The following is a 12,150-nucleotide window of genomic DNA, read 5'->3' as shown; positions in this document are numbered from 1 at the left end:
GAATCAGGCCCAATGGTCACGTGGACATGTTAAATCAAAATTGTTTCAAAATACATTCAGATCTATTTTGAAAAATAAATGAAATTTGCTCTGCATTTTTAAAAATGTTTGAACTCTCTGCCCATTTCGAGTACTATATATGGATGAAAAGAATTTGAGGGGTTGTATCCGAGACACGACCGCTTGGGGCGTAGGACTACACAATCTTTTTTTTTTAATTTCTCGGTTTATCATTTCGGATATTATTTCCAAAAAAAAAAAAAAAAAGCAACATCAAGATTCGAACCAGAGACGTCGCGATGATTAAAGTGCGCTACACATACAGCGTCACCGACACCGTTCCGTCAACTATTCTATTGGACTTATTTTGCCGACGTCAAAGTTGCTGGTGTTGGTGTATGTGAATGCTACCAAACGATTTCCATGGGAGAATATTTGACATTTCATTCCTTTACGTTGACTTCACGGTGGCGGAACGTTGTATGTGTAGCGCACTTAAACCTATCACCACTTCATGACCCTCTGCAATCATACAGGAATTCAACAAATTTTGGGTAATGTTGTGATGCATTACAACATTTATACAAGACAAACGTTGGATTGTAACTGTGAAGTCATAGTACTTATTCGTGAAAAAAGAATATATAACCGTCTTCATTTTAATTTTATCGTTTATACATGAGCGAAAGCTGTGATTGTGGGATGCAATGATTTTCTATTATTGTTCCTGTGGAAACACAATCAAAGCTAAAAAAATGTGAAAAAAGAATCGGTTTCGTTCCGAATTTCTTATTCATCGTAGAAAGGCCGCTTTGAAAATTGTGAAGTCAGTTCTTCAAGCCTTCATGAAGGAAGATTTCTCGTAAACAAACGAAAACACACTTATCATGAACAATGCCCACAAAGAGGAGAACAAAACCACACACAGCTGTTTGTCTCTCTCCTAGCACGTGTGGCAGAAAACGTGATTACGTGATATGAATTTAGTACCGCTACTTATGACTCACCCGTTAAATTATGTCGGAAGTCTTCAGAAAAAACTTTTTCAAAAAACTTTCATTTCCCGGAGATTTTCTGCAGGCGCGTTAGGCCTTGTTCTCACTGCAGCAGGGCGTCAGCGTGGCTTGGGCGGGGCGTGTGACTCTTACGATTAATCGTATGTGTTCTCACCGATGTGTTCACACCAGACTGACGTGTCGTGAGCGTGGTTTCGTCGTGTGGCTGGCGTGCAAACGAAAACACTTCACGCTGGCGGTATTTGTACTTTTCCGCTTCTCTCTAGCATATATTTGTTTGTAGTAGTGACACAATTTAAAATTTTTGTTTTTTTATTTTTTACGTTTTTCACCCTCCGAGTTTTTGGCCGGATACGTCCATCGATGTTGGAATATTGAAAAATAAACCAATTTTCATTCTTTCATTCAAAAATACACATTGGCAATTTTCATAGAACACACCGAAGACACGCCGCTGGCACGATGCAATGTGAGAGAATTCAAATATCGTGGCGAGAAGTGAACACGCCCCGCTCACGCCACGTTGACGTCCCGCTGCAGTGAGAACATGGCCTTATTCTATTATCAAATAAGTTTCTTCAAATGTTATTTCATGCCTCATTCGATCATGGGTTATTGATTCAGCTGTTCCAGCATAACTGAACAATGGAACGAAAGGAATAAACCGATATTGTGTGATTTATCTTAGTATCGGTACGATAAGCATGTACATGATTCTGTTACAGCTGAAAATGCTAATGAGTTTGTTTGTACTCATTAAACTCAATATAAACAATTTTAAATAAACAAATGGAATGAAAATGTATGAATCTTTGTGTTACGACTCAGAAATATCAAATATATAATAGTCGGCGCACCTCTAAATATCAGCGTTGGTACTCGATCGAAGTAATCGTTTAAAAATATAGAGAAGCAAAATTCTAAATTTTTCATTCGGACAGCATTGTGAAGACAGGATAGTTGGGATGTGGAAGTAAGCAACGTCTACCATTTTATGCAAACCTTGGAGTACACACACTATGTATGAACCTTGTGTGTAGAGTAGCAGAAGTAACATGTTTTTTTTTCCCAAAATATATTTTTTATTAAGGCACATGTGGCGTTAGCCTGACGGGGCCGGGAGTCCAATATTTTGACAATTTTTGTCTTACAACTATGTTAGTAATATGTAACCGATTACTCGCGGTTGGCTCGAGGTTAGTATTACAAGTGTTCTCATAATTGGTATGTTGCAGTCTTCGATGCTCTATACGTGTGCCCGACACGGGCTACTTCCTATTGGGATGCAGCTGACCCTTAATCAGCAACGCTCCCTAGTCTGTACCCCATATCTAGCGTGGTGCGTCTTTCTCGACTCGAGGAATCCAGGATAGAACGGTCACTAGCCGGCGCAATCATCAGCTCGTGTAGAGTTGTCATGAGCGGTACAACCTTTGGCTCTTGTTGAATGATCAGTGGACTGCACAACCTTTGGCCCGTGCATCTGTAAAGAGTGTGTGTATGTATTGCCGCGACTAAGTAAAAGTTTATCGATCGGATAGGAGGGATATGAAACGGGGACACAACGAAGGAAACATCATTAAACGTTGACATCGGCGTTTCTGAGGAACAGGTATATGTATTGTTCTCTTTCAAATTCAACCGCTACCGCGTGCAGACGCATTTTGTAATCGCTCTCGTTATAATAAATAGTTATTAGTTTGTATTCTCGCGTGTGCTTTATTTCCTTTCCGAATCCCAGCTCTGTACGCTGTACTTCCGCTTCGTCGAAGGGCGTTTTCCGCCGTCAGGTTATGGGCCCAGCGAAGAGCCTCGGTGAGGATTCGAAGAAAAAGTAGTGTTCCACCTCGTGTGAAGAGTGAAAGAAAGCAAGCTCGCGAAAGACGCCATTTTGTTCCATCGTAGTGGAAACTTCTAGAGTGCGAAAATGGTCGATGCAAAATTTTCGATGCCAAAGCTCAACGGTACGAATTGGGCAACGTGGGAAGTTCGAGTCGAAAATTTGCTGTGCCGCGAAGATTTATGGGACGTTGTGGTTGATGAAATTCCAGAAGAAAAAGATCGTGACGCGTTGTGGAAAAATTCCGACCGTAAAGCGAAAGCAACGTTAGTGCTATTGCTTGAAGATGGCCAGCTGCCATTAATAAAGCATTGCGTTTCTGCTCACGATGTGTTTAGTGCTTTGAGAAAATACCACCAGAAAACAACACGTTCAGTGCGCGTTTCATTACTGAAAAAGTTGTGTTCGACGAACCTTGCAGAAGGTGGTGATTTAGAACAGCATTTGTTTAACATTGACGAAACTTTTGATCGTCTGGAAGCTTCTGGAACAACCCTTGACGCTGACACGAAAATCTGCATGCTTTTGCGAAGCCTTCCGCCATCTTTCGATGGTTTAGTGAGTGCTCTTGATAGTCGGTCTGATGATGACATTTCTCTTGATGTAGTGAAATCCAAACTAATGGATGAATACCATCGACGGCTTGAGCGAGACGGTGTTTCGAAAAGTGAACGTGCAATGAATTCCGCGGAAAATAAATCGAGAAAAGATACGCGTGTGTGTCATTTTTGTAAGAAGTCCGGTCATATCCGCCGTAACTGTAGAAAATTACTTGCGGCGAAGAAAAACGGAGAGGAAGAGTGACAGTGCGAAAACTGTGCATGATGATAACGGACTCGCGTTTACCGTAAACAGTGAAAAGTATCGGTCGTGGATAATTGACAGTGGTGCTAGCGCGCACATGACTGGTGACAAATCGTTTTTCACCTCACTGAATGAGTACGCAGGTGGGTGGATTACCCTAGCGGATGGTAATAAGACCCAGATTCTCGGTGACGGTAGTGGTAGTTTGTCGGGTATCGACGGAAATAATGAAGCAGTTCGAATCGATATGAGTGGTGTGAAATTTGTGCCCGGATTGGCTACCAGCCTGATTTCAGTCGAAAAGATTACTGAAAAGAATTTAAAAGTGTGTTTCGACAATGGAGGATGCAGCATCATCAATTCAACGGGAGCTGTTGTGGCGACAGGCGTTCGCAGCGGAGGTTTGTACTACTTATGTTTGACAGAGTCATCAGTAGCGGCAACGGTGGGGCAGCACAAGGAAAACTGCCAGCACCAGTTACATCGGCGTCTAAGCCACCGTGATTGGACGGCTGCAGAGCGCATCAACAAAGAGCAACTTGGTACAGGTATGAAAGTGATTGACTGGTCTCAAGTTAGTTTGCGAATGCTGTATGGAAGGAAAAGCAGCACGAGCTCCGTTCCCTCCAGTTGTTACGAGAAAATCAAAGCAGGTTTTAGATATTGTACACACTGATTTGTGTGGTCCTATGAGGACAGTGACACCAAGCGGTAACAGATTTGTAATGCATATTACTGATGATTACAGTAGATTCACAGTAACGTATCTTTTGAAACACAAATCTGAAGCTAGTCAGAAAATTAGAGATTATGTACGATGGACGTCGAATTTGTTTGGACGAAAACCGAAGGTTGTTCGCTTCGATGGTGGCGGAGAATTTGATAATATTGAACTCCGTGAATTTTATCGACGAGAAGGTATTAAACCGCAGTTTACGACTCAATATTCCCCGCAATCGAATGGAGTAGCGGATCGGCAAAACAGATCCATCATAGAAATGGCTACTTGCATGTTGTTTGATTCTGGTCTTGACAAGAGATATTGGGGTGAAGCAGTTTTAACCGCTACATATTTACAGAACCGGTTGCCTACAAGAACTCTCCCGAAAACTCCGTATGAATTTTGGTGGGATCGAAAGCCGGATCTTGGACATTTAAAAGTATTTGGTAGCGAAGCTTTTGTGCATGTACCTGATGCCAAAAGAGGAAAGATGGAATCTAAAGCGAGAAAAATGAGATTTGTGGGTTATTCTATGGAACACAAAGCTTATCGTTTTGTAGATGTGACAAATGATCGCATAACCATTAGCAGGGATGCACGTTTTATTGAGCTTGGAAACGGTACATCGTCTGTTGAGATTCCAGTCGAAATTCCTGGAAATAATGAAGATGAGATTGAAGAAATGGAACATATTGAGCTGATTCCCTTCAAGGAAGAACCTGATGAGTATTCAGATGAAGAATTTTATGAAACGTCCTTGAAGATGAAGATAACGGTGACATTCGTCGATCAGATAGGCATGGTCGAGGTCGAGCTCCACGCCATCTAGAAGACTACGTTCTTGATTACGCCGTTGGTATGGCGGCTTGTACGGCAGAAGAGCCGAAGAATCATAAAGAGGCCATGACGAGTGCGGATTGGCGGAGAGCGATGCAAGAAGAATTTGATGCTCATAAGCGAAATGGTACCTGGGAGTTAGTGCCATTGCCACAAGGACGACATGCTGTAGGATCCAAATGGGTATTTAAAGTGAAACGCAACGAAGAAAACAAAGTCGTGAAATTTAAAGCTCGTATCGTTGCTCAAGGTTCACAGCAGTTTGGAGTCGATTATGACGAGGTATTTGCTCCAGTGACACGTCAGTCTACTCTTAGAACTTTTCTTGCAGTAGCCGGTAAACATAAACTTGTAGTCAGACACCTGGACGTGAAAACAGCATATTTAAATGGAACGCTTGAAGAAGAAATTTATATGCGTCAGCCTCCATGTTTTGTAGTTCCTGGACAGGAGGAGCTTGTGTGTTTGCTTAGAAAAAGTATTTATGGCTTGAAACAATCGGCGAGATGTGGGAACAAGCGACTGCATGATGTATTGATGAAGATGCAATTCAAGGTTTCTTCTGCAGATCAATGCTTGTACATGAAGATTACAGGAAAAGCGAAAACGTTCCTGTTAGTATACGTCGACGATATTGTCCTCGCTTCAACAGATGAAGCTGAAACGACCCAGATTTGTAAAAGTTTGCAGAAATAATTCGAAATCACAGATTTAGGCGAAGTTTGTCATTTTTTGGGCATGGAAGTGCTGCGAGAAAATGGAATTTTCAAAATTCGTTTGAAGCAATACATCGAGAAACTGTTAGCGAAATTTAACATGGAAGAAGCAAAAATAGTACGGTCACCCATGGAAATAGGTTTCCTGAAAGCAGATAACAACAGTAAATTGATGCAGGATACAACAATATACAGAAGTTTAGTTGGCGGATTATTGTACCTATCAGTGATAGCGAGACCTGATATAGCAGCCAGCACAGCGATTCTCGGACGAAAGTTTTCTGCTCCGAATGAAACAGATTGGACCGCAGCAAAGCGCTTATTGCGTTATCTGAAGGCGACAAAAGAAGATTACTTGTGTCTTGGTAGACCAAATAATGAACCATTGGTCGGATACAGCGATGCAGATTGGGCTGGTGATCCAGATAGCCGGCGGTCAACTTCCGGTTACGTGTTCTTTTATAACAGTGCTCCGATTTCTTGGTGTAGCCGGCGCCAGACGAATGTGACATTGTCTAGTATGGAAGCTGAGTACGTTTCACTCTCCGAGGCATGCCAAGAGACCATCTGGTTGAGGAAATTGCTTCGGGATTTTGGCGAAACACTGTCTGAGCCGACTATGATGAAAGAGGACAACCAGGGGTGTATAGCTTTCGTGAAAAGTGACAGATCAGGACGAAGATCAAAACATATTGATACTAGAGAAAAGTTTGTTAGGGAACTTTGTGATAGAAAGGTTATTGTATTAGAATATTGCCCTACAGAATATATGATCGCTGATATTATGACAAAACCCTTGGGTCCCCTAAAACATGAGCAGTTTCATGATATGCTAGGATTGCATTAGGCGTGAAATGGAATATTCGTTGAGGAGGAGTGTGGAAGTAAGCAACGTCTACCATTTTATGCAAACCTTGGTGTACACACACTATGTATGAACCTTGTGTGTAGAGTAGCAGAAGTAACATGTATTGTTCTCTTTCAAATCCAACCGCTACCGCGTGCAGACGCATTTTGTAATCGCTCTCGTTATAATAAATAGTTATTAGTTTGTATTCTCGCGTGTGCTTTATTTCCTTTCCGAATCCCAGCTCTGTACGCTGTCTTCCACTTCGTGGAAGGGCGTTTTCCGCCGTCATGGGAAAGCAATTAGAAGAATTGCAATTAGCCTAGAGATAATTCCTAAAATAGAAGTTCTTAGAAGAATACTAAACGTATTTTTTTTATCTGTATTATAGTGATTTTCAGCTCAATTTGGCTGGTTCGTCACTTTTACTTCCATTTTTGGAAGAATGTCGGGAGTGAGAATTGAACTCGTGACCTTTAGCGTGAGAGGCATGGATGTTATCACTACGCCAGATCGCCTCCATAATAAACGTAAGTTGTCGCTCAATTTAGCTATTTAATACTTACTTGTTGTATCTACTTAAATAGGATTTTTTTAACCATACAACCTACAACCATATCTATCTACATATTTGTAAAACGAACTGGAATAAAAAGGTTAAAAAATTTGAAACGTCTTTCTGCACTACAATAGTTGAAGAAATTTCAACAACACTTTGGTTTGGTAATCCTCATCAACCTAGCATTTCATACAATTGTCATAATTCAGCCTTTTCTGCTATTTCATTTATTTTCAATGTTTTGGTAGAGTTTATTTGCAATCAATTTGTTTTCCTAGAAAGATCAATTTGTTTTAAGAATGAAGTGATTATCATGCCACTCCGTTTAGCCGACAAGGAGGTATTAACGTTCAAAACCTTGCACTCCAAGTATGACTCTCTCGTTTTCGAATCTTTGAACTTACACCCCGGTACAGAAATGAAAAACGTAGTCCTAAGTCAAAATTGCATCCGGGCCTTCTAATGTGATAGAGAACAGTTTGATCTCAAATTCGAATGTCGCCACTATACTTCAACACTATACATTTTTCATCGCGGATGCTATGCAAACTAACGCCCGATTTGTATGCAACAATGCTTGCATTCTTACTTGTCATTACACCTAGAATATACGTTAAATAACTTACCTGTTTTACCATTTCCAACCTTTGTGTTCTGAACAAAAATGTATGTATGTATTATGTATGTGTTATAACATATATCGCAATAAAGATATTTTGTAATATGCGTCTGAAATCCCTTAAACTTTCGTTATATGCCTCATTTCCAATTTTGTACAGTGACATCCCTATATAGAAATCGAAGTCCTACATCAAAAACCAATTAAACCTTCCAACGAATTTGCAGTCACGTCGCAACAATGCTATGAATAGGCATGGTAAATAAATTTGATGACGAAATGACATCGTCGTTCTTTCCTTGTTACTGACGAAAAGTAATATTGTATTTAAATTTCAAACTCTGACTATTTTAAATTGTTGAATTTGAGGAGAAGTGTCATATAAGAAATTTTTTGCTTGAAGCAGATTTATTGACGAGAAAAATTAATACTAATAATGTGTATATATACAAAAATGGATTTCTGTCTATCTGTCTGGCTGTCTGATTCTAATGGACGCGAAAGTTACTGAACCGATCGACATGAAAATCGGTATTGGGGCCGGTTCTTATGGGGTTTTCTGATAGTTCGAGACCCCTCCCCCTCTCTAAGGGGGAGCTACCATAAAAATGAAGCATACATTTCTACATAACTCGAAAACTAATCAATCAAATGGAGCCAAATTTGGCATGCGAAGGTTTTAGGGTGTAATAAATGTTTCTATGGCGGTTAGATATTCCTCTTTTCTCTAAGGGGAGGATGCCATACAAATGAAGCATAAATTTCTGCATAACTCGAAAACAAATCAATCAAATGGAGCCAAATTTGGCTTGGTTTGAAGGGGGCACGAAACTTTTCTATGGTGAATAGACACTCCTCCCCCTCTCTAAGAGGGGGGGGGGCTACCATACAAATGAAACATAAATTTCTGCATAACTCGAAAAATAATCAATCAAATGGAACCAAATTTTGGCATGTGAAGGTTTTAGGAGGCAATTAATGTTTTTATGGTGGTTTGACACTCCTCCCCCTCTCTAAGAGGAGGGCTATCATACAAATGAAGCATAAATTTCTGCATAACTCAAGAACCAATCAAACAAATAGAGCCAAATTTGGTATTTGGAGGTTTTAGGGGGCAATAACTATTTTTATGTTGGTTTGATACTCCTCTCCCTCTGTGAAAAGGTGGAAAACTGAATAATTCCAGAACCAATCAAGCAGATGGAATCAAACTTTGCATATAAGGTTTCAGGGATCGATAAACGTTTCTATGGTGGTTCTACACTCCTCCTCTCTTTCTAAGGGGAAGCTACCGTTCAAATGAAACACAAATTTCTGCATAACTCGAAAACTAATCAAGCAAATGGAACCAAATTTGGCATGTGAAGGTTGTGTTAGGGTACAATAAATGTTTCTATGGTGGTTGCATACCCCTTTCCTCCTCTCTGAGTGAAGGACTGCCATACAAATGAAAAAAAAAATCGGCATAACTCATGAACTAATCAAACAAACGGAAACAAATTTGGTATATGGAGAATTCATGGGCCAATAATTGTTTATCCTTATCCTATATGGTTTGACAATCCTTCCCCCTCTCTAAAGGCAAGGGGGCTGCCATACAAATGGAACACAAACTTCTACATAACTCGAGAACTTATCAAGCAAATGGAGCCAATTTGGTATTTGGAAAGCGACTCCAGTATACATGGTTCAGTGATTGAGATGATTTACTTCTACTGAGTATATTTAAAGCTACCTGAGTTTTTGGCAGTAGCTAAAGAGACATGTGAGTTACCCTCAATTTTTCGACTAGAATGATGAACGTATTGTGGAGGGTGCCCTGGTTCTCTCACAGGCAGTGTTTGCCAAATGATCCATTCACTGAAAAAATCGCTTTCGTTCGTTCAAATATGATCATACAGAAATCATTTTCCCCAGCGGCATCCTTCTGTTTTTACGTGCTACAAATCACGACACAAAATAGAACGAGACAACTCTGCATCGGTTCGCACTTCATGTTACACCGACACGCAAGTAAAACCATCATATATGCTTTCGGTGCAGAAAGATTATTTTCTTCTTTGCCTCTAACATATGCATATCGACCTGTCCATGCATCCTGAAACAGCAGGATCGTACAGACTACGCAAAGCGAAAGATTCATATTCAGCTAATGTAGCAGATCCTGATTTTTATGTCTCAGAGAGTGCAAACTCTATGATTATTTAGCTCGATAGGGGCTAAAGGAAGCCAAACATATTTTCCATTTTTAAAGCCGCTATCCCTCGAAATATGTATATTCATATAGACCGCATAGTTTTAATAGCAACACCGCTCTCTTTTCCCATTCGTTGCTCTCCGCAAATGGTTACCGAATGATGACGTAATTTTTCTTGTATCATTTATGCAGTTCAAACTTGTATGCAGGCTTTGAAAATGGTTTGCGATGTTTGATACAGCTCGAATATGCAAACAACAGTCTTCGTTCCTCTCTTGGTTTAATCATGTGATGTTACACAAGTGATTACTGTCATTCATACAAGTATCTGAATGATCTTCTCATATTTGGTTATATGTTCGTGAGAGGTTACTTGCATGACACATTGTGTATCATTCGATTTTGATCGCAATCCAAACACTGCTCACAGGCTTCGTTAGTAACTAGTGATCCCCGATTTTTGAAATTATTCGTTCATCAGCTAATCGAATGCTTTTCAGCAGTTTGTTATTCGATACGATTAATTGCCACACTGAGAGAAATAATTAATTAGACTAATATTTCTCATTTGCTAGAAAGCCAGAAAAGCAATAGAGTTTCTCAGCCATTTCATACTGCCAATCGCCAAACGAGGCTCTCTACAGTCTATGGGAAAATCTATACTGGTTGAAAGCAAAAACACAGATGAGTAAAAACTTATACCAAAAGTTAGTAAACATCGAATGAATTTTAAAATAGTGGTGGCTTTGGCAGTGACAAGTGCAATACGAGGTATGGCTATTAAATAACGAGACTGGTTACGAAATGTTCCCCTTCAATATATTCCCCTTGGCTCCTCACACATCTTACCATACGTTTTTTCCCATTGTTCGCAGCAGTGCTGAAACTCTTCTTTTGTGATGGCGTTCAAAAGCCGCACCGCTTTTTGCTTCGCCTCTTCTACGGACTGAAATTGGGTACCTTTCAACACGGATTTGATCTTGGGAAATAGAAAAAAAATCGCATGGGGCTAGATCTGGCGAGTACGGGGCATGTTCGAGCACTGGAATGCCCTTATCGGTTAAAAATTGCTTCACCGACAGCGCGTTATGGGCAGATTCGTGTTTTTCGTCACACATGATTTCCGACGCGCACTACAAATCACGTTCCATTTAAACCACTGCTGCTCGCAAACTACTATAGTGACAAAAAGTGTTTTCGTACGTTTATAGCAGACACTTCAAGCAACCGAACGCACTATTCGTTTTTCCCCCCCACCCCTCTAGGGTCCCCTTCAGGCGCGCAGTCTCGTTATTTAATAGTCATACCTCGTATGTTCGTTGAATCTTAACTTAGAGTCAATCGTGACTCCAAGATCGCAAATTAAGATAACATGCTCTAGCGGAGCGGATCCGATAGCACATTGATGGTCAATGATGGTGTTTCTATGGAAGAATGAGATCACCTTGTGTTTCCCAATGTCGACGAACTAGACGAACTCATGTTGAACCTCTGATATTGCGGGCTGTACAACGTTGTGTTGTGGTGTTGTGGGTTGAGGTTTCAAGAACCTTGCTAGTATTGCAGAGAAGCGATATTCGACGCAAGTCTCGACACGATTTTGATTACTTCGAGCTTCGAGGGGAGTGCTAGCAGTGATCAGCCTGAATTACATCAGAACTGGAGAGAGGGCGCAAATAAATAAAGGTGATAAATAGGGGTCAGCAGAGTAACACGAACAGTTGTTTGTCCAAGATGGTGTTTACCATAACCTGGAGTTGACCGCGATAAGCACACCACCCTCTCTGAGTAGCTCGGTGGTGTAATGATTATGGTCACAACGGAAGAGTTGGTAATCCAACGATAGTTTAAGTTCCGAATGTCCGCTCGAAGTCAGGTTTCTGTTAGACCCAGAGCTTCGTAATCATATTTGCTCGACTGGGTTGAATGAGCCTGGGAACTTTCATAGAGCTAGGTGGCGTGCGTCTCGGTGGAGTGAGTTTTGTGTTCAGGAT

This window comes from Toxorhynchites rutilus, chromosome 3 (assembly GCF_029784135.1).
Source record: "Toxorhynchites rutilus septentrionalis strain SRP chromosome 3, ASM2978413v1, whole genome shotgun sequence".
In the NCBI taxonomy this organism is placed as follows: Eukaryota; Metazoa; Arthropoda; class Insecta; order Diptera; family Culicidae; genus Toxorhynchites; species Toxorhynchites rutilus.
Note: the sequence above shows the minus strand (reverse complement) of the source record.